The sequence below is a fragment of the Culicoides brevitarsis genome, chromosome 3, assembly GCF_036172545.1.
Source record: "Culicoides brevitarsis isolate CSIRO-B50_1 chromosome 3, AGI_CSIRO_Cbre_v1, whole genome shotgun sequence".
Taxonomy (NCBI): domain Eukaryota; kingdom Metazoa; phylum Arthropoda; class Insecta; order Diptera; family Ceratopogonidae; genus Culicoides; species Culicoides brevitarsis.
The window spans coordinates 26,571,602-26,595,760 of record NC_087087.1 but is presented as its reverse complement, the minus strand read 5'-3'; the positions used below and the strand labels follow the sequence as shown (position 1 = coordinate 26,595,760).

Sequence of the window (24,159 nt, the reverse complement as noted above, 5' to 3'; positions counted from 1 at the left end):
CACAGGGCGTCGTATTTTAGTCAACGATACAATTTTAAGATTTTTTTTATAAAAAATAATTTTAATTTTAATTTTTTTTTTAAATCTAAGAACTTTTCTGATCAATTTTTGATATTTTCTTGACAAGAATTTTGAATTTTTATTTAAAAAATTTTATATAGTCGTCTCGATAATTCGATAAAATTGTAAAAAAAATTAAAATTGAAAAAAATAAATAAATAATTTGTCTTGTTTTTAATAATTTTTACATAAATTAAATAAAATTAAATAAATTTAAATTAAATAAAAAAAATTAAAATGAAAAAAAAATTAAGTAAGTTTTTAAATTAAAAGATCAAAAAATGTAAAAAAAAATAATTTATTTAATTAAAAAATTAAATTTAAATTATTTAAAAAATAATTAAATATATTAAATAAAATTAAAAAAATTTTTTTGATAAATTTCAATAAATTAAAAAAATAAATTTCATAAAAAATTAATTTATTGCATTAAAAAATAAAAATTTAATTTTAAGTTTTTTTTTATTTAATTTTTTTTTTTATTTTTGTAATTTTAAATTTTCATTAATAATTTTTTATTATTTTTACTTTAAAATTTAATTTTCTGATTTAAATTATTATTTATTTAAATAATTTTATTTTTATAATTAAATTGAAATTAATTAAAAATTATTAGAAAACAGAAAAATTAAAAAAATGCTCTAAAAATAACAAAACTACACTTTCAAAATCAAAATAGGACTCCCTGTACTCAACAGATGTACCCGAAAATCCTCAAGTGTTTCAAATATTTTAATAATATTCTACCATGAATGCTTTAATAAATACCTCATTTCATATTTATTTCACTGATTGCACAATTTTGCAGATTTTCGGAAGTAAACTATACGAAAAGTTGTTATCAATATCGATAAGATATCCTCTTTCGGCACAATGAAAATGCTTTAAACAAATTTTTTCATCATAAATTTCATAAAATTTATCATTTCGACGCCTTTTGTGTATAAATTGTCTTGTCTTGTTTGCTTATTGCTTCTGTTCAGAAATATTACAAAACTTTGTTTCGCATTTTTTTTTTTTTGCTTGTTTTTGGCTTGAAATTTGCAGTCAATGCAATATATCACAGACATTTTTACTGGAAATGGGATAAAAAGTTGGCAAGGTTACAATTTTTTGCCGAAGAACAAAGCGAAATTGTCTCTTTTCATTCCGTTTCGGGGCAAATAGAGGCAAACTAATAAACATCATAAGGGAAAATAAAATACAATTTTTCATTTATTTATTTATAAAATTGCAGAAAGAAGAGCAAACAAGGACATCCAAGTTGAAATATTCAAATATTTTCGTATGAAATTACTGTATTTGACACAAAAGTATGAAATGGGGACGAGGGAGGATAAAGCCAACAATAACTTTGTTACAAATAAATGAGAAATTGTATCCAATCTGGAGTCAAGTGAGTGTGTGTGTTTGTCTCAATCCAACTTGAATGAAACAATGTAGCAAAAAAAAAGTCTTGTTTACGGATGAAAGCATGATGGAAATGGACGAACTCTATTCAAGTGCTCGTTTGAAGTGGGACATTAATTCGAATCAATTCATATTTGCTCTGCTGAAGAGACTCACACTCGCAAACTGGCTCGAAGCAAAATGTCCTCCAGCATCAGAGACAATCAATTGAATGTCATGTAAAGTAAGTCGCCATTATGACTGGATGGAAAATGTCCTTTGTGCGTTTGATAGCTTTCAAAACTCTTCCTCTTAAATATTTATTAAATATTAAAGGATTTAATTTTTTTTTTTTAATTTTAATCTTTTGATCCATTTGAAAAATTAAATATCTCGTAAATTAAGGCTTGAATTTTATTGAAAAATTTTAATAACTGAAAAAATTAAATTTAATAAAAATTCTTTTTAGAATTTAATTTCATTAAAATTAATTTTACGAAAAATTAAATAAATAAATTAATTTTTAATTTGATTATTTTTTTTATTTAAATAAATTTTTAATTTAATTATTTTTTTATTTAAATTTTTTTAATTTAATTATTTTTTTTATTTAAATTAATTTTTTTCAAATTAAAAAAAAATAAAATCTTATAAAAAAGTGGAAGATTTAAAATTTCTTGAAAAATATTTAAATATTAAAAAAATGAATTAAATTAAATTTTAAATTAGAAAAAAGTAGAAAAATAAAATATTTAGAAAATTATGTTTAATTTGTGTTTAATGATTTTTAATTTTTAAAGCTTTTGACTTAAATTAAATTCGCAATTTTTTTTTACTTTTAATATTTTTTTTTATTTTCCGAATTTGTCAAATAATTTAGCGGGAAAAGCAAAAATATTTTTTAAAAGAATTTTTTTATTTTATTGAATTAATTTTACGAAAAATTGAAATGAAAATATCCAGCAAACAAATTTTCTATTAAATTTTAGATGAAAAAAAAAATAATAAAGTCACGAAACAAAAATTATTTTTTTTTTTTTTTGAAATTTTAGTTAAGCATTCTTTCTAATGAAATTCAAAATGAAAATAAAAAATTCTAAAATTTAATTTAAAAACTTTAAATTATTATTTTGAACATAGAAATTAATCTTCTCAATCAGATTTTTAATGAACCTTAGATAAAAATAAAAAAAAAATTGGATCGAAAATTATTTGTCATTTTTATAAGCAAAATCTGTGTTTTGTCAAATTCGTAGTCAAAACAAACACTTTAAAAATTGAATTTATATTCAATTTCACCCATATTTCAAGAGAATTTCTCTCTTACATTTACATGACATGTGAACGAACAAACAAGCATAAAAAAAGTTCAAACTATTATTACATAATGAAACTTTTCAATTGAGTTTGTGTGAATTCTCTTCTACGTTTATTTTACTTTTTGCTTTTTTGCGTTTTGCAGAAGGATGCAATGTACAAAACTTTATTTATTTTTCATAATGTTTCTTTTTCCTCTCATATTTTTTCAGACATCTGCATATAGTATCCTTTGCACACGAAATGGCACACAAAGTTAAATAGGATGAGTGGAAGCCACCTCCAGACATGCACGAAAAGCAACGATGTATCTGCAAAACAAACTTTGGGGGAATGTTAATACACTTGCATGAGTGTGTTGATGCCGCTCTTCTCTACATTATTATGAGTTTATTCGCATGCAATTTTTTTTTCGTAGATTTTGTTAAGCGGTACAAAGTTTATGTTGTAACAAAAATAATAATCATAATCTAGGAAACATCATGAACAAACTTTTTTGTTCTTTTTGGTGCATTTTTTGGGTAAAGTTTGTTTTTTTTTCGGTAAGTAAATCTCTGTTTTGATGTTTTTTGAGCTTATTAACGAATTTTATCATGTGACTCGATAACTTTGATTTGTCTGCATCGAGTAAGAAAGTTACTTAAAATAAGTTTTAAGATAAAATAACAAGAGAGACAAACAAACTTTTTACCGCATTTCGAGAAAAAAATGTGGTTTTATACCATTATTTTTATGTCCCAGTGCACATTTTGAATTTCTCGTCCCAGTGAGAAATTTAAAATTTTATTTTGATGCTTATTCGGAAATTTTGACCCAGTGTATATTTTGAATTTCTCAGCCCGAGAAATTTTGAATTTTTACCTAATGCACATTTAGAAATGTTGACCCAGCGAACATTTTCGGTTTGTAGCCCATTGCATATTTGTAAGTCTTACTCCAGAGTAAATTTAGAACATTTTAAATTATTGCCCAGTTCACATTCTGATTTTTTTCCAGTGCAAATTTCAGATTTTTGTCCCAATGCACATTTTATATTTAAATAAAAATATTTCTAACAAAACTAAAGTAAAAAATCGAAATACGACACCTTCATTAGTCATTCTTCTGGCGAAAAAAAATTTTTTTTTTTACTACAAACTTTGTTGATTGTGCCCACAATCATTTAAAGCGAAACAAGAATAAATTATCTCTACTAAAGGACGAAAACGGGGGTATAATTAATAAAACTTTTCATTTCTACTTCTTCCTTTTTCCCTTTTGTGACTGTAGTGTGTGTGGCTAAATACAAACAACGAAGTGAAATAAAAAGAAAACAAAGTGTGCGGGAAGAAAAAAACAAAATTAAAAAGAAATTTCACTGCCATACAGCGCAGATACGGTCAAACGGCTTGCAGTCAGAGATACTTGGCAAATGTTTTGAAAACTTTTTAAATAAGTGATCAAAAAACTTTTAATATAAAGTAGAAAAAAAAATTTGTTGAGGAAAAATTATGCGATTTATAATATTAAAAATGGGAGATAAAGATTGGTAGCGAAAAAAAAACACGAGAATAACGGAAGAACAGCAATAATTCATGCAATTTTTATGGCGCGATGGCACAAAAAAATGTTCAAAGGGATGTAAAGGGGGTTTTCGTGTAGAAAGAAGAAAAAAAAGTACGAAGAATTAATATTTTACCTTTTTTTTTCTTGTGTGTCTACTTTCATTTAAGTATTTTTTTTCTGTCTTTGTGTTTGCAGACAAAGTTTAAATAGTTTCCAAAACTTCCAAAAGCAACTTTTTTCTTCTACTTTTTTTTTCTTGTGTCTACACAGAGAAAACGAGATTGTTCCTGCAGTTCCTTTTACTTTATTTATTGATATGTTCAAAGTTGTCGGTAGTACATGCCTACACTACGCAGACAAACAAGAAAAGTTAAGGCGGGAAAAAATAAAGTAAAAACTTTCTTTTCTTTACTCTTCAAAAACTTTTTTTTTCTTCATTTTATTGTTGAATAAACTTTTTTTTACTTGACTTTTTTTTGTTCTTTTATTTTTCAGTTTAATGAATTCGTCGACGACAGAGGAATCTCAAAAATTTGAAAAGGTCAAAAATTCCAAAAAATTCTCATAAAATTTATTCTCTTGTCAAATTTTGCATCCATCAAAAATGCACAAGTTTGTAAAGTTTCAATAATAATTTTATCACACCAGGCAACCGTAGCTGGAGGACTTGAAAAGTACCAAAGTAGTTGAAACAACAAAACGAACAACTTTTCACAATACAAAAGACAGAAAAAAAAAACTAGAAAATGAGAAATAAAACAAAAAAAAAAAAGTTTTCTAGTTTTAAAACAGTTTGTCGTACTTTTTTGCCCAACAACTTTGTATCAACTTGGAAAACGGAAAATCGAATCGTCGTTGCAATAAATGTTAATTTATAAAGTTATAATCATAATAATGATTGTCGGCGTGATTTTATTTTTGGGTAAGAATTGAACATTAAAGTACATCAACTATCAATTTATTATCATGATCCAGAGATGAAAAAGTTTAGCTTAACATCAACTGAAGACAATGAAGATTGACAGATTCAAGGATGGGCCATACATTGGTTACTGCAGCTCGATATTGATTTTGAACAATGAAACTGATTTAAATGAATTACAAAAAGGGATGAGACTGAACCTTGGACTTAAGGGTCAAACGTGTAACTTTTTTTTGTATGAGAAAAACGTAAGGATCTTAAGTCAAGAAACTTCTTTCATGAATCATCAAATTTTGTACTGGAATTCGTTCATAAATTTCCAATTCGAGATGTAACCATCTCATTTTTAATACTTTCGAACGAATTTCAGTACAAAATTTGATAATGAAGTACCTGATTTGACATACCCGTTCTCATCATAAAAAAGGTTCTGTTTCTCAATGAAGAAACCTACTTTTGACTTAATTTGTTTCAAATCCTTTTTTTGGGACGTTTTTGTAAATACTACAAAACCGTCAAAAAATCTCATGCAAAATGAAATGCTGTTACACGTGAGACTGAATTTGGACTTTAGGGTCAAACGTGTACTGTTTCTCAAAAAACGTGGATCTTAAGTCAAGGAAGCTTTCATGAACATCTTTTGTACTGGAGTTCGTTCATAGATTTCTAATTCGAGATGTAACCATCTCATTTTTAATACTTTCGAACGAATTTCAGTACAAAATTTGATAATTCATGAAGGAACTTGACTTAAGATCCTTACGTTTTTATCACACAAAAATGTTACACGTTTGGTCCCTTAAGGTTCTGTTTCTCAATGAAGCATGAACCTCCTGAGGTTTGATGACACCTGCAGAATTTGCTTCAACGATAGAACATTCTTTTTGCCGGATTAAAAGTTTAACCCTACTGAGCTTCTTGAATATTATTATTATTATTATTTATTCTTTTTTTTTAAACTACCTCTTCAGCATTTGCTGTTTTCGGTAGTAGGGAACATTAATTAGGATAACTAATTCTAATACATAAAGCTATCTTAACTTAAGGGACATAGGGACAGATCAGTACACGTTGGTCAAGATTTTTTTAGTTCAGTTTTAAAGTACACAACGTTTTCAGTTCGACGGACATTCACATGGAGTTCGTTGTAAAAGTTCAAGCCCTCGTAAAAGATGCTGTTCCGCGAGTAGTTTGTCTTGGATAGCGGGATTTGTAGTTTAAATCTTCGTCGGGTGTCATAGCTGTGTCGTTCACTAATTAGGAGGATAGTCAAGTTCGTTTTTGTCAAGCCTTTGATCATCTTGAAAATAGTCATGGTTCGCTCATATTTAAGCAGCTCAAGAATTTTGAGGACTCGGTATTTCTTGAAAAGTTCTGTTGTGGATAGTAAGCGGTGACTGTATTCGTGGAAAAAGACGAACCTCATCGCCTTGTTTGGAGGCGTTGAAGAACTTCAAGGTTCACGTGACTAGATGCTCCCCATATGGATGCCATATAAGAGAGTGCACATGTGCGTAGTAGACAGCCAGTTTTGTTTCTTGTGGTAGAAGGTATGCTGTTTTACGGTCGACTCAATACAAGTTTATTGATATCTTTAACCCTTCATTAAAGAAGACCTCAAATTCAAATGGGTTGAGGTGAAGATGAACTTAAGCATCTTCAAAAGCATCAATTTATTCCAATTAATTCAAACCAAGCAAACTACTCGACTTAAAACTTCAAGTCCAAGAAATCAATAACAGCCCCTGTCATAATCCCTCAAAACTTCATCTGTCTAATCCGTATCGATCGCGTAACTGAATATACATATTTATATTTATTAAAGTACACGACACGCCAAAATTTATAACATCATTTCGTGTTGTTATTTTGGTGCGTGTACCACTTCCGCCCTTTGCATGTTTTGTATCTCTCTGTTTACTCCGATGATACCTAAACTGTTGTTGTTTGAATTGTAAATTAATTAATTTTCTCGTGAAATGATTGTTTGAGTTGCATACGAAATTAACCTCGACCCTTGAAACGTTTGCAAAAAAAAATATCATCCTTAAAATCAAATTTCTGCGAAATAAAAGTTTATCTCTCTCATGAAGTTTTCTTGTTTTTGTAATTGTTGTTCGACTCAATCGATGGTCGTCGTTCGGTGCATGGATGTCATGTGTTTAGTCTAGTTTATAAAGTTTTCTCTACACTTCCCACACACAGACACGCATGGATGCCGGCTACACAAACACAACAAGTTTTTGCCGGGTTTATGTCTAAATCTATCAAACAAGCATTTTAATAGCTCCGGTGTTGTGTATTGATGATGTGTCTGTGTGTGTGTTTTTATCGAGAGTTTCAAAGTTTGTTGAAATTGTTTGCCAAACTTTAAATTGTTGTTTATTAATTAAATATTGATTCCTCTACGTTTCCACGTATGACGACGACGACGACGAAATACTTTCACAGATCTCTCAAGGGGTTGAAACGAAATAAATAACAACAATAAAATTTTTCTCTTCTTCTTTCACATGTGAGATTATACACTTGCTTTTAATAAAATTTGACAAAAAAAGGAAACTTTATTTAGTTTAAAATATTTCGTATCGTTTTGGGTTTTTTAACGTGAGCATGTCTCAAAATTAAAAGGGGGATGACACAAAACTTTTGTATCACTTCATCTGTAAAACAAAATTGGATACAAAGTTTTAAAAGAAGAAGAAGAAAGCAGAAACAGACAACGAAGCAGCAAACAAACTTTATTATTATATTTTCCACGTACTTTCAATCTACTTTTTGGCTTCAATACAAATTCTAAATTGTTCACGGTACAATGCGTGTCTTTTAACTTTTCTCTTACTCTCGAACATCATCTTAATGTCTGAGTTGCTTATAATATGTCACATACACACGAAATAAAGGGGGGATGTGTGTCCTACTTTAATTCCGCTGCCGCCGCCAATTCACTCACTCACATGGAGCAAAAAAAAAAGTTATCATGGCAAAACTTTGTAGAAATAACAACAACAACAACAACAATGATGACGATGAAGAAGAAAACACGTACACGACCTTTTTCCTCGTGGTACACGACAGAGAGCAGCCGGCTTTTATTTTTCAGTGTTTGGCGAAATACTTTAATAACAATAATAATTTCTGCCAACAGAAGGCAGTGTATGTTTACCACAATTCAAATATAATCCGCAATCCTGTGAATTTTAAATACGTGTAATTTATGGCGAAAATTTCATGGGCTTGTATGTGATGTAGTTTCAAGATATTAATTATAAACTTAAAATTACGAAATATGAAAAGTTTTACGTATGTTTCTTTTTTTTTGAAGATCAGTGCTGGAAAAGCATGTTAACAAGGCTCTCGGGAAATTTGAAATGTTTTTAAAGTTCATGAAAGGTGATTTTTTACTGAGTAATGGACCTGTAGATTTCGTCCTACTATAGAAAATTTTTACATTTTGTTGTAAAAAAAGAAATTTTGATCAAAAATTATGCAATTAAAGTTATTTTTAAAGAAAAAATAGTTTTGTGCTCCTTTGGGTATGCAATGAAGCTTACATTTTGATTTTCTTTATTTCTCATAAATTTCATCATATTTTTTCAATTTTGTTTATTCAAAAACCTTCTCAGACTTTAAACTAACACGTTACAAAAAACCTTAAAGAGATTCGTGGACCAAAACTTGAGCTATAACGTTACAAAATTTGTATAGCTTTTCAAATTTATACATGAAAATCCATACTAATAATTTTGTAACGCAATATCTCAAGTTTTGGTCTACGAATCTCTGTAGGGGTTTTTGCAATGTGTTAGTTTGAGGTCTGAGAAGGTTTTTGAATAAAAGAAAATTTAAAAATTATGATGAAACTCATAAGAAATTAAGAAAATGAAGTGTAAGCTTCATTGCATACCTTAAGGAAGTACACCTTTTTTGAATGTCTTTTATTGAAGGTTTTAATTTTTTATTAAGAGACAAAGCAGAATTTTATATTGCTCTCTAAGTTAATTTAGATCTAAATTTTGCAAGATTTAGATCTTATAAAAAAATAAAATTTCCCATCTCCGGAAAAACCAACAATTAAAAAAAAATTCACGACCTTCTAAAAACCACACTGAACAAATAGCTACATAAATATTGTCATCATCTACCAGGGGGCGAAAAAACTTTTAAAAGAGACCTCATAAAATGTGTTAATATATTTGATTGGGAGATGTGATGACACAACCTTCTAATGTAATGTATGAAAAGTGAAAATTCACAAAAGGCGGCAGATGATGCTTTTGTTTGTCACACGTAACAAAAAAGTTTTTCGTTTCAACCGCGACGTTCCCTCTTTGCCTCTTTTATAAAATGTGTAAAACGAGGAGAAGGAATTTAAGTGAGAGTTATGATATATTTATTAATGTTTCGTTAATTAGTAGGAAAAGTTTCGCTGTAATGCAAGGTTCTTTACATGCGAGAAAAACATTCTTTTGAATATATTTTAAATTGTTCCGAAATTAGCGAGAGAGAGAGAGAATGAGAAAAGAAATAAAGATAGGGAGGATCGTATTATGTCATTTTTATCATTGTTGTCATGGTATTTTCGTGCGATAATCTTTGACTCGAATGGAATTTCTTCTTTCGGTTGATATGAAATCAATAAATGACCTTTTTACGAGACACATGAAAGAAATAAATGCAGACGCGCAGACAACGTGTCATGCTGGCAAGTGTTGAATGTTTCTAGCACATTTTTTTCATTCTCCTTACTTTTTGCGGTATGCCTCGTACTTTTTTTTTTTGTTAAATTATTTCATGAAAAGTTTTTTTTTTTGCATGAGCGTGAGCGACTCGACGAAATAAACAGAAACTTTTCAACTTTTTTTTTTTTGTTGTATTTCCTTTTTATAACGGAAAAAGTTTTTTTTATGCTTGTTTTTTTTTATAGACACACATATAATATTTTTTTTTTGTTTGGCAAAGTTTTTTCCTTATTCGACAAACTTTTCTTTTTATTTCAATTCAAATATGTTATTTTCAAGTTTAACCTCTAGACTCTTTGTCTTCTTCTTCTTGTTATTGTTTTTGCTCCGTTTGCGTGTTTTTTTCTCTTCAGGTATGGCAATAAATTCCTAATGAACCACTATTGATTGACCTTTTCGGGGGTGGAAACGTCTCCCCAAATCTGTTTTAATCCAATTTCGGTGACAAACTATTCAAATGTCACCCGATCCGTTCGAACCATCCCATCGAAGTAAAAAAGTTATAAGTTACATAAAATATAATAGAATGAAATAAAAGACAAAGAAAAGTCTAGCTAACTAACAGAGTGTAAGAAGAAGAAGAAGAAAAAAAAAACGTAAAATGGAAAACTTTTGAATAATTTTCCCAATTTAATTAATTTTTCTTTATAAACTCGAGAGTAGAGGCGACGTTCGTAAAAATAAAAAGTTTCTGTCTATAGACAAGCGACGCGTGTGCAACAGCAACAGTAACACCATTTAAAATTCATCCTTGATTATTATATGACAAAGTATGTCTTTTAAACTCGGTTGTGCCTCGACTCGATGCTCACCCAAACACAAATAATAATCACAAAAAGCGATACAATGGTGTGGTGGTGTTATTAAAAGTTGAACTTTTTCATTGCCTTTCTCCGTCTTCGTCGTTCTGTGTAAATGTCCCTTTTTCGGGTGATAAAAGAAAGGTTCACATAAAAAACACATTGTATCAAACAAAAATACTTTTCAACTTTGATATAACTTTAAATTTTGTATTTTACTCTTTTTTTTTCTCTCGTTCTCTGCTGCTTCGTATTTTAAAATAAAACGTACACAGAAGTTGTGAAAAGTTTTGCCATCGTACCGTAAGTTTGTAACAACTTTTTTGTTTGTAAATTTGAATCATAATACGAACTTTATTTCTACAGATAATTATTATATATTAGTAAGTTGTTGTTTTATTATGGCTTCGAGCAAACTACTGCTAGTTTGTTTAATTACAAACGAAAAAGTAAACAACTGATAAAAATTCGACTTGAAAAAATGCTTTAATGGAAACGTCTGGTTATTTATTTGTGAAAAATGGCAAATTGTGAATCCCTTTCCATGTCGAATATTTTTTTATTTAATTTTAATTATTTTTTTTTTTAATTAAAATTAAAGAATTATTCAACAACTTAAAACTTTAATTAAAATATTCTAAATTTTTTAAATTAATTTAATTAATTAAATATTATTTTTTTTATTAAAATTAATGAATTATTCAAAAAAAAAAAAGTTTTAAGAAAAAATAAATAAAAATAAAATTATTATTTTAATTTTTTTAATAAATTATTTATTTTTTTTTAATTAATTATTGATTTAATAAATTATTTATTTTTTTTTTAAAATTTAAAATAAAATTATTTTTAAATTATTATTTTAATTTTTTTTTAAATTTAAACTTTTTTTTCGATTTGAAGAAAAGTTAAAGTCAATATTAAAAATATTTTTTGTTGTTAAAATGAAAGATTTTTATTTATTTTTTCTTAAAACTTTTTTTTTTTTGAATAATTCATTAATTTTAATAAAAAAAAATTAATATTAAATTTTATTAAAAAGAATATTTTAATTAAGGTTTAAGTTGATGAATAAGTTAAAAAAAATATTTTTTTAATCATAATTTCAGATTTTTTTTGTTTTAAAAAATGTGAAAAAATTGTTAATTTTTCTTATAAAATTTGACTTAAAGCTTTGAAAAAAAGTAATTTTTTTTTTCATTTGACTTATTCTGAAAATTTTCAATTTATATTGACTTAATATTATCAAAAATTTAGTTAAATTTTACAAAAAAAAAATTTTTGTGAACATAACACGGAAAGGGATAGAAAAAAAATTCACGCTTGATGTCATAATTTTGGAAGTTTCATACAAAAAAAAAGTTTTTCTCGTTATTTTTTCTTTTCCAACTTTTTTTTTTGTTGTCTCTCTCAACTCTTTTCTCCGTAGCTAAGGTATACAAGTGTCATCTCATGCAAAAAATGTTTTCTATGTATGTCATATGATAAAAATTTAAATGGAAGAGAAAAAAAATAGTTGAAAGAATTTTTTAGCTTTAAACTTTTTTTTTATGGAAATCTCATTTTTTATTTTTTGATGTCATGTAAAAGAGAGGAGTGAACATGAAAATCAGCTATAAAAAAGTTTGAAAGGCGAAGGACGCGTCTAAATAGCTAAAAAAAAGTTTGCTATGGGATAAACTTTTCAACATTCACAAAGAATGAATGTTCATTAAAAAAGACAAAAAAGGGGTTAAAAACGTTTTCTAATTAATTTTTTTTTTCGCTGAGATATTTATTAATCTGTCAAAACATTTTATTTCATTCAGAAAAAAAAGTTTTAGTTGAAAAAAAATTGAGTTGGAAAAAAGTTGACTCTCACATAGAAATAAAAAAAACACCTGTCGGGAGAAAGAAATAAAAAAAAAAGTTTCAATAATTATAACATAGCGGATGAATTAATAGAGCGACATTGTCTCCATATAGATTTTTCCTCTTTTCGCAAGTTTTTTTTTCTGTGAACGAACAAACAATTTATGATAGGAAAAAACTTTGGTAATTTAGCCAAACTTTTTTGTTACTTCTTCTGTAGCACAAAAATACTTGTTTAATAGAGTTTCTTGGAAAATCAAAATTTGTTCGTTTAAAGATTTTCATCGTTTTTTTTAAAGGAAATTACAACATTTTAAAATGTTTTACTTTTCATGCCACTTAATTTTTTTAACAATTAATTTAAAAAATTAATAAAAAAATTTTTTAGACTTTTGAGGATACACTTGATAAAAAATTATTATTTTTTTTTTCAAATTAAATTTTAATTAAATTAAAATGTGCATTGGGCTAATTTTTTTTATTTTTTTTTTTTTAATTTTTATGTTCAAAAAAAAAAAAAGTTAATTAAAATTTTTTTTTTGCTGAAATTTTAATAAAAAATAAAAATTTTTGAAATTAAAAAAATTATATCAAATAAAATAAATTAATTAATTTAAATAAAAAATAATTAATAATAAAAAAAAAATATTTTCTAAAATTATTTTGTAAAATTGATCAATTTCTATTTTTTTTTTAAATTTTTTATGTTAAAAATTTTGAAAAAACATAAAAAATTAAAAAAAATAATTTTAAACTACCTAAATATAAAAAAAAATTAAAAATAATAAAAAATAGAAAATTTAAATATTTTCTAAAAAATCTGATTTTTTTTTCAGAACTTGGATTTACCTCAAAAAAAAAAAAGTTTCCGAGAAAAACAATTTAACAAGTCATGTTCGCTATGTGTGTTAAAAATGTGTAAAGATAGCAAAAATGCAGTTATTTATTAGGCATTTAAGATGATATAAGGATGTTCCTTGTTCACGGGATGTGCTTGTTATTGGCGAACGGATGTAAAAAAAAAACACGAATCGATAAAATTTATCGTTAGGTCGAGAGTTGCTGCATTTTTTTCTCCTGCGAAAAAAAAACGAACGCGTGCAATTGAAAAATCTTATCTTTTTTTTTTGGGTGTTCAACGCCTTGTCAAAATAAATCATTTCAAGAAAATCTGACAAAAACAAGACAAAAACCAATAATTTAGTACAAGTTAAAATTTTCTCATCACTTTTCACATGCACACAGGAGAAACTTTTGGCAAACATATTTTCAAAATAAAAAAAATAAAAAATCAACAAAATTTTATCGCACGTTGAAAGATATGACGAACTTTTACATTATAAATAAATAAATTAATGAGATAAGTTCTAAACTTGTTTCCTTTGAGGCTTTGCATATAACGTGTACGCAAAGGTTAATTTTAACGCGCCATACCGAACAAAGTTGTAGTTCGATGTGCCTTCCACAAGAAGAAGAAGAAGAAGCAAAAGTAGAAGTTTATTATATTTGCGTGAAATCAAAGTCTGTACGAAAAGTTTTTCATTTTATTATTTATCCGCACACACGAGACTTTCCTACTGGCAAGGAACAACAACAACAACAACGAGCGAAAGTGTTTCTTGAAATGCATTTGGCACTCACCATTTATAATTGCTTTAAAATTAAACAGCTATTCCTAATTTTGTGGTGATTTTCATCGGGATTGAATCTGAAAAGAGAGAAAAAAAAAATAAAAAATTAGTTTAAAGCTTTAAAAGTCACTTTAAAAAAATTTAAAATTAACACAGGACGACAATAACGCAACATTTCCGTGTAACATCCGCTAATTTATTTCTCACTGCAATGCTTAACAATTTTTTCAAATGTACGAGTCGTTCTAAAACCAATTATTTTTTAATTCTCACACAAGAGTTTCGCTAAAGTTAAGCACAATAGAAATGCACCATCCATAATAAATTGCTGTTGAATGTAATAATCGTATATTTTAGCCGGATTTTTTTTTAAACAATAGCAGTTTTTAAGATTTACGTGAAGTGCAAGTGGTACGTGTGTGTTATATAAAAATGCAAAAATTACCATTTCCAAGGGCTTTGTAAGTCTGAAAATCAAGTTCAGGCTCGAGATTTTAATTTATTTATTTTTTTGAAGAAAATTTGAGTTTTTAAGTATTTTAAATTTAAATTAATTTTTTAATTTGATTTAAAAATTTTAATTTAATTAATTTAATTTTTAAATTAAATTTTTAATTAATTAATTTTTTTTAAATATTTTTTATCAAAAAATTTAGATTTTTATTTTTTTTTTAATATGTCAAAAATATTTTTTTAGTTAATTTAAATTAATTTATTTAATAAAAAAATAAAAATTTTAAATTTCCATTTTTTGATTTCATTTGATTTTAATTTAATTTTAAATCAATTCTAAGCACTTGAATTTTTAAAAAATTATTTTAATAATTTTTTTAATTGATTAAAAAATAAATAAATTTAATTTTTTTACGTTACAATTTTAAAATTCTTAAACATGAATTTCGAAATTTTTGAATTTTTTATTTGTTTTTTTTATTATTTGTTAGTTGTAGGTAGACAAAGTAGACAAAAAAAAATATTATTTAAAAAAAAATGATTTTTGTCTACCTTTTATAATTTTTTTCTCCATGTTTAAAGTTTTAATCAAATTTTCGTTTCTTGATTATTTTTTTAAATTACATTTTTGTCTTGTATAAATCAAAATATTTTTTTTATCCAGAAATTTAAAAAAAAAATTATTTAATATTCAGCTCCAAATTTATTTTATTTTAATTTTATTGAATTGAATTGAATTGAATTGAATTTTATTTTGCTTAAAAAAGGTTTTAAAGGTAAAAAGGCTCAAAATTATTTTTTTTTTGTTAGAAAAAATTCACTTCAAAGATTTTTAATTTTTTTTTTTGTCATTTTGTCTGCGAAATTGGACATCTTTCAATTTCTTGTCTTCAAATCAAATTTCGCTGAATTCGCTTCCTTTGTTGAAACAAAGTTGTCCACCTTCTCTCTTTACAGTTTATTGTCTTGAGGCAAAATTCGTTCGTTTAACTGTCCACCCCGACATCAAATGAAATCCGGACTTGTTTTATTATTGTCTCAAGTTAGTGAATATTTGCTGACATCTGCCGTTTTTTCTTCATCTACACACATTGTTGTCGATCGACTCAAACATTCACAACGCAAAAAAAAGAGGAATAATAAAGAATTGCAGAATAATGTAGATTTTTGTACCCCATTCCGATGCTCATTTCAAAAAGTACATAACAAATATATGATGATGATACGATTTTTTTTATTATTTTTTTTTATTGTCATTTAAGACTTTGTATGTCATGTTCAGCGGAAAAAATTGAACTGAATGGCATGACATGACACAGGTTACATTTGTTATTTAAATTTTTGAAGAACTTTGAAAAAAAAAATGCAAACAGACAGATTTTAATCAAATGGGCCGTTTTTACTTGCATAAGCAAAAAAAAAAAAAAAATAAAATAAAAACTGAATGACCTGCATTGACATGATAGTTATTTTAAAGCACAAGCCAATACTACGACATTTCTGACATCGCACAAATTACCAGCGATTAATTATTGCTTGTTGCAGCAAAATAAAAATAAAAAATAAATAGGAATGTAATCGAAAAACTCGTACAAGCGAAAAACGAATAAAATTCGGAATTGATGAAATTTGAGGTGTTTTAGTAGTAATTCGATTAAAGTATGTCGGTGTCAGCAAATGCAGAATAAATACTCGACGAGTCAGGTGGATTTTTTTTTATCGGAATATTTATGCTGATTTTATCGGAAATCGGAACGGCGAAGGGTTTTCGCTAACTTTGGTAGTGAAAGAGAAAGTTGTCTGAGTTAAAATGTGGGTATGCCTCAGAGATAAACGTGACATTATTTTATTACTTGTTTGTTTTTTTACTCGTTTAGAAATTTTGAGGTAAAATATTTTTTTTAGAAAAAAATTAAATTCATTAAATTTAAGTTTTAAAAATTAATTTTAATTTATTTTTTTTTTAAATTAAAATTTTTAAAGAAATTTATTTTGAAATTATTAATTTTTATTTTTATTTTTTTTATTTATTTATTTTAATTAATTAATTAAATAATTTATCAAATTTTATTTTATTTGTTTTTTTTTTAATTTATTTATTAAATGATTTAAAAAAAAAACAAAAAAAAAAAAATTAGGAAAAATAGTATAAAAATTTTGTTAAAATATTTTTGTTAATTTATAAAAATTTTTATTGATTTTTTTTAATTTATTTTATCTAAAATTAATTTTTATTTAATTTAATTTTAAATTTATTTAAAACTTAAATTTTTAAAGAAAATTATTTAAATTTATTGATTTTTTTATTTTACTAAATTCTATTTTTTTTTTAAATTAATTTATTTTATTTTAATTTTAAAAGTTTTAAAAATTTGAAAGATTATTTTTTTTAAATTAAATATTTTATTTTCGCAAATTGAATGTTTAATTTGAGGAAATAATTTAAAAAATCACGAAAAAATTTGGGTTTTAAAAATCGTTGAAAGAAAATTTCGCCATAAAAAGTTTAAATACCAAAAAAAAATTAAGGAAATTTTTTTATAAAAATAAATTGATTAAATTAATATTAATTTATAATTTTTTTAATATTTTTTTTAATTTAAAATTAATTTTTAATAAAATAAATTTATTTATTTAATTTTAAAAATTACCAAAAGTGTTTAATTAAAAATTAATGATTTTTATTTTCAAACAATTTTCACCCCGAAAATTTCTATTTGGGCAACATATTGTTTACTTCGTCGTGTTTTTGCTCCATTTTTGATTCAATTAACCAAATGAAAGCCTATGTCGTAATAATAATCGAAGAAAAAGCACAAGAAAAAAAACTGGCATTTATGTCAATGGCATGTTTAATGTCGGTTATTACATTAATATACTAAATAAATATATATAACAATTTTTACTCTTTTTAATGAAATTGAGCAATTTCCGTGTTTGGTGCGTTGTACGTTGATAAATAAGATAAATTTTTATGTAAGTGTTAAAATTAAATGTCTTTGTACTTTCACTTCCCTTCGATACTACAAGCGCCAACGGGAGATAAAAAATTTTCATTTTTAATTATAAAATTATGGAAATCCTGTAGGATGGTTGACTGTAGAAATTTATAAAATATTGTTCTCTCATTATTTATTTAAATTTGTGTAAAATGCAAATGAAAATCAAATTTACGGTTCACTTGCATTTATTCACCGAAATCACAGTAAAAAAGCGCATAATCCACGACACAAATAAATAAATAGCCGCGTCGCAGACAACAACGTTTTTAATCATCAACGCAGCACATTCAGATTATTTTAAACAAACCAGTAAACACAAATCAATAATTTATTCAAATAAATCCCTCATGGCGAAAAATGTGTGTTGTGTGTGTGCAAATAAATTAATATTACTTGTAAATGATTTTGCTATAATTACAAAATTATATTTAGAAAAGAGCGCGTTACTTGGGTGTGTCGATAGCAACGATGCATTGCTGGTGGTTCAAAGCATCATCGGACTTTTTCCATGCTTGCAGCAATTGTAACTTAACACCTTTTAATATTATTAATAATAATAAAATAGGCTCTCTTCTCGCACACTTGCGTATTATGCAACGAAAAAGCCCATATGTGGTCATTGCACATTGATATTTAATACGGTTGAACATTTAAATGCACTTAACTGCAAATTGTGCGCTTGTCAAATTTTTCTGCAATAATACTACTAAAGGTAACGGCATTAAACATCGACAACCACAAAATTTCTCTACAAGCTTTATTTATTTCATTAATTTAAACAGTATTGATATATTGGTTTCGTCATTTCATTTCATTTCAGGCATTTGTAGGCATATTTGTTAATTAGTGATTCAATAAAGTTATGTGTGTACGTTGATTGATTTTGAACATTTATTGTGTATGTCGTTTGTTCTCTCGTCTCTTGCTGCATTTTATTGATAACAAGGCAAAAATATTATCATGTCACATTAAATTCAACATCTGTCACAATTCGCAATCGGTTTTATAATTGCTTTTCATTTGAAATTGGTTTAAAGTCTCATTAGGTGTCATTATTTTAAATTAGTCAATAGATGGCGTTGACATTTTTTTTTAGATTTTCTTAAAATATTTTTTGAATTAAAAAAGTTATGAAAATTTATATAAAATTATATTTTTTCTATAAAAATTTGACTTAATAGCTTCTTCAAAATTACGGTATAAAATTAGTCAATAGATGGCGCTGAGGGTTTTTCATTAGATTTTTTTAAAAATAAATTCCTTAGCTGAAAAACTAATAAAAATTTTATTTTCTTCGATAATTTGTCTTGATTGCTCTTTAAAAGTTACTTTTTAAAAAATATGCAATAGATGGCGCTGAGATTTTTTAATACTAGTCTTCTCAAAATACCTTTTTAGCAAAATTCAAAACAAAAAAAAAGTATCAAAATTGTTTTTCTTAAAAAACTCTTTTCGATGCTTATTTAAACTTTTTTGGAACTCAAGATATCAAATATCTTCAATAGATGGCGCTTTAATTTTTCATTGGATTTTTTTTTCAAAATTAAGTTAAATAAGTTACAAAAATTTATAAAAAATTTTTATCTTAAAGAACTTGTCTAAATCGCTCTTCAAAAAATTTTTTTTAAATATTCAATAGATGGCGCTGACATTTTTTTTTTACAAATAAGTCTACTCAAAATTTCTTTTTAGTGAAATCAAAAACAAATAAAAAATAATGAAAAATAGATTTTATTAAAAAAAAACTTTGTAAATCATATTTAAATTTCTTGAAAAAGCTCTTTAGAAATCAATATCTCAAAATAATCAATAGATGGCGCTTGATTTTTTTTTCATAATTGCCTAAAATATATCTTAATTAGCCATTATTTAAAAATTTTTAAATTATAATGAATTTTTTAAAAAATTTAATTCATCTTTAAAAAAAATTGGCGCCAAAAATTCGAACTAAAAAGTATAAAACAAAAAATAATTTTTAAAAATATTCAGAACATTTTCACAGTAAATCCTTTATTTTTAAAACATTATTTCAATTCAAACGAATCAAAAATACTAAAATTTTCAATGCCTCGAACGCCATAAGGACAATGAAATGCATTTCGCATAAATAGCGAGTAACAACAAAATACCTCTAGAAATTGCAGGGAGTCAAATTGAATAAACACACCTATCTAATTAGCCGAATTTCACAGTAAAATTATCATCATAGTTGAGTAATTAATCAAGAATTCAAATATCATCAAATTAATTTGTGTTGTATACGATACAATAACATATTTTTCAACTTTTAGCCGCTACAGTTTTATACAAACACGACTCGTATTACTCATTCGATGCGACAATTATTTTTGTGTCTACAGAAATGAAAAAAAAAACTGTTCGTATAAATAACGCGATTATTTCATAGTTGATCAATTAACATCATCATCATTATTTCACATGAACGGTGCACTTTTGTATGAATAAATGCAGCAACTGCAAAATTGTGATGTTTCGTTATTAATCCAATGTGATGCGCGTCAATTTATTTTTTTTTTATTTCATCGTGAGTCAATCGAGGAACGCACAGAATTACATCCATTAACTTTTGTATATATTACTATAGTAAAAAGTCAGGCAAAATAGTATCAAAGGAAGGCATCTCCTCGCAATTTTTTTTTTTATAAATTCATAAACACGTTACTAACTATTTTTACATACGTTATAGAAATGTACACAAAATAAATATAAACTTACGTTGTTGTTGTTGCATTTAAACAGAAAAAAAAATATTTTTCAAGTATCAGCGGTAAGTAATGGTAATCGTACTAATGAATATTTATAAATATTTTTTCACTGCTGCAATTCAACGATGTACAGCTTGTACGTGTATTAAAAAACATCAATTTGCTAAATATAAATTTATTTATTTATATGATTTGAAATTCATCATATTTTTATTTTTATATATTTTTTTTATTATTATTCACTTTACAAGTTTGAGTAACGACCGACTGACAGTCGACACACACACGTCTGCTTTATTTTAGTTATTTAACTCATCTTTTTTTTTGCGAGATTTAAATTTATTTATGTTAATCTTTTGTTCTATTAAAATTTTATTTCAGCGTTTCGAAGAAATTCAATTTGTTAATCTTTTTCGATTAACATTGTTGTTTTTTTTGTTATTGATATTTTGTGGTGAGCTGAAAAACAGTTGTTGTCACACTTGAACAATCAAATAATAAATATTAAAGCTGCTTCAATTTTTTTATAATTTTTTTTTTTGTCATACGTATTTGAGTTTTTTTCATAAATTTAAATTTAAAAGAAATTATTTTAAAAATAATTTATTTTAAATTAATTTTTATGTACATAAAATTTGTTTTTAATTGAATTTTAAATTATTATTATTTAAAAAATAAAAATAATTAATTTTAAATTTTATTAAAAAAGAAAATAATTAAAAATTCAATTTAAATTATTTTTTTTATTAAAAATAAATAATTTAATAAAAAAAATTAATTAATTTTATTTTTTTACTTCAAATTTGATAAAAATTTAATAATTAACTTGAATAATTAAATTAAATAATTTTTTAAATTAAAATTAATTAATTTTATATTTTAATATTTTTATTTTATTTATTAATTTTTATTAAATAATTAATTAAATATTTTTTAAAATAATATTAAAATTAAAAAAATTTTAAATACTTTATTTTAAAAATTTTTTAAATTAAAAAAAAAAAAATATTAATAATTTTTTAAATAATTTAATAATAATTTTAATAATTTTTAAATAAATTATTTAATTTAATATTAAATAATTTTTTAAATAAAAAAAAAATTGTTTTTCATTATTAAATTTTAATTAAAATTCATTTAAATTAACTTTAAATTTAATTTAAAAAAAATTATTTGAACAAAAAAAAAATAAAAAAAAAATTGAAACAGCAAAAAAAAATGAAATAAAAATTTATTAGTATATCACCGTGAACTGAACATGAACGGCGAATCAAATACGAATAAATAGCGCTACACGGTGGATAGACAAATAAATATTATATTTTCATTTATTTACACTATTTTTATGCGGTGTTTGGGACGTTCCATTCGACGACGAGTAATAGTGATCGATTTCTCGGAATCTTTTTATTTTATTATTTTTTGAGGGTGAGGTCAAACGTGTAAAAACCGGAAATCTCAAAAAATATAAATTTTATTGAAATGATGGTGATGAGATTTTTGACACCTTTTGACGACGTCGAATAGAACGTCCCAAAAAATTAACACATTTCATTACAATTCCATAGAATATTTTTTTTTCTCTTGTAAAGTAAACTTTTCTTCGTCGTCGTCTTGTTTTGTTGTTTCAAAAATAAAACAATATAATATGTATATCGATAATTTTTTTTTTGTATGTCTATGCCGCATACAATGTTGTTTTTTTTTTCACCGTATATATTCTTGCTCTTGACTTGTTTTTATTTTAGCGCGCGATTTTGTGTATGTCGCTTGTGTAGCAATACGCGGAGCACATGTAACTTTGGAAATATTTGTTGTTTTCGCGTCTCTAGTGCAGAAAAAGAGACAAAACCTTTTTATTTTATTTTTTTTTTGTATTTATTTTTTTTTTGGCGTTTCGTGAATCGTATTTCAAAGAGCACACAGGTTTTTTCACAGCGACCGAAAAAAACACCTCGTACAACGACGACGACGATACGACGATGCGACGCAGCAATATTATTGTATGTTGTTACGGTATGAAATCAAATAAACGACTGACTGTTGCAGAACAAGTTTCATTATTATTACGTCTGTGGACGGCTTGCCTGCGTCTCTCGGTATGCGGCTATACGACGCACGCTACACGATTAGGCGTGAATGTTTTTGTTCAATTATTGAAACGAGATTAATAGACAAAGTTGTAATTATTGGTTAGTTGGAATTTCGATTAATTTTTTTTTGTCGTGAAAGTTGCCGGTATTTTTTTAAACAAAAAAAAAATAAAATAAAAAATTATTTTGACACAATTACTTTTTTTTTCAAACGATAAAAATTAAATTATGATGATTTAATTTTTTTTTTTTTTTTTTTTTGACAAAAGTTAATTTCTCTTCATTGGAGTCCACTGTGTAACAATTAAAATACACAAAAAAAATATTTTTCGGAATGTAACGTACAAAACACGGGAAATTATATTGCAATGCGCAAGCGATTAATGATACGAGCAATGAATTTCCGACGACGACGACAACGACAACGAACGATGATGTCGACAAAACGAAACGAAAATTTTGGCACACATACACGGATTTCAACTAATGAAATTGTAATTGGTGGGTGTAGGTAAGTACCGTACTCAAGTATACGCGACACGGACAGAAAAAACATTTAAAATGCATCATGTGTGTGGCAAAACATTTATCATAATATGATATTTATTTTAAACCATTCGTGAAATGTATTATTTCTCGTGCGTATATGTGCAAATATTATTTATTTATGGAAAGTGGACGAGTACTCCCTTTTGAGTATTTTTTTTTTTTTTGACAATAATTGGCCACAAAATGTTACACAGTTGAATTTTTATGCTCTAAAAAGTATTTTGTCACTTGAAACTTTTCTTTTGTAAATAACCAGAAATGAACGGTTACTTTTCTCTCTTTCGCTTTACTTTACAATAATGCTCACTTTACTTTTATTTCATATTTTTTTTATGTTACATGAAGTACGCACAGAGATGGATTGCGAAAGAGAAAGTGGGCCCAAAATTGATTTATTTTATAAATTTTTTATTAATTTTGGACTAAAAATTCAAAAACATGACTTGACCCAATGCACATTTTGAATTTTTGACCCACTGTGAATTATATTTTTGTTCATTTCGAATATTTTGAATTTTTAGTAAATATTTGTAGGTTAACTTTGTAATTTTTGACCCAGTTGACATTTTAAATTTTTGCCCCAGGTGACAATTTAATTTTTGACCCAGTCCACATTTTGTATTTATCTTGTTCAATATTGTTCCTAATGCACGTTTTAATTTTTTTTTGTTTTTCGACTTGAATAAAGATAATTTTTATAAGCTTTTAAAAATTTGAAATTTGTTATCCCAGTTTACATTCATTTTTGTACCAATTTCAGCCCCAAAGCACATTCTATTTTTTGCTTTATAAAATTAAATTTTCTTTTAGGCCCAGTTTGCATTTTATTTCAATGCAAACCCCGATTAGAAATTTTATCCCAGTTTACATTTAAAAAATTTACCCCAGCTCACATTTAAAATTTTCACCCCAATGCACATTTTGAATATAAAACCGTATTTTCTTCAAAATACGACAAAATTAGCTCCATTTAAGCCACAAAATCAACCTGTTAGTCCACCTCTGACAGATATGCTAAAATCCAAAGTGTTACGTTGTTAAAAACATAATTTTCAACTTGGAGTTACATTAATTTAAAGCAT

The 24,159-nt window shown here is 25.6% G+C and overlaps 1 protein-coding gene across 5 annotated transcripts in view; it reads right to left on the bottom strand.

Annotated features, from left to right (window-relative positions):
- The window catches only part of LOC134833088 (C-terminal-binding protein), a 46,344-nt gene that overhangs the window by 5,085 nt on the left and 17,100 nt on the right, over positions 1 to 24,159 (bottom strand). For all 5 annotated transcript variants that reach the window (XM_063847275.1, XM_063847273.1, XM_063847274.1 and 2 more), the window contains exon 2: positions 14,265 to 14,331. The gene's annotated coding sequence lies outside the window, so the exon portion shown is untranslated. The remainder of the gene's footprint in view (positions 1 to 14,264; positions 14,332 to 24,159) is intronic.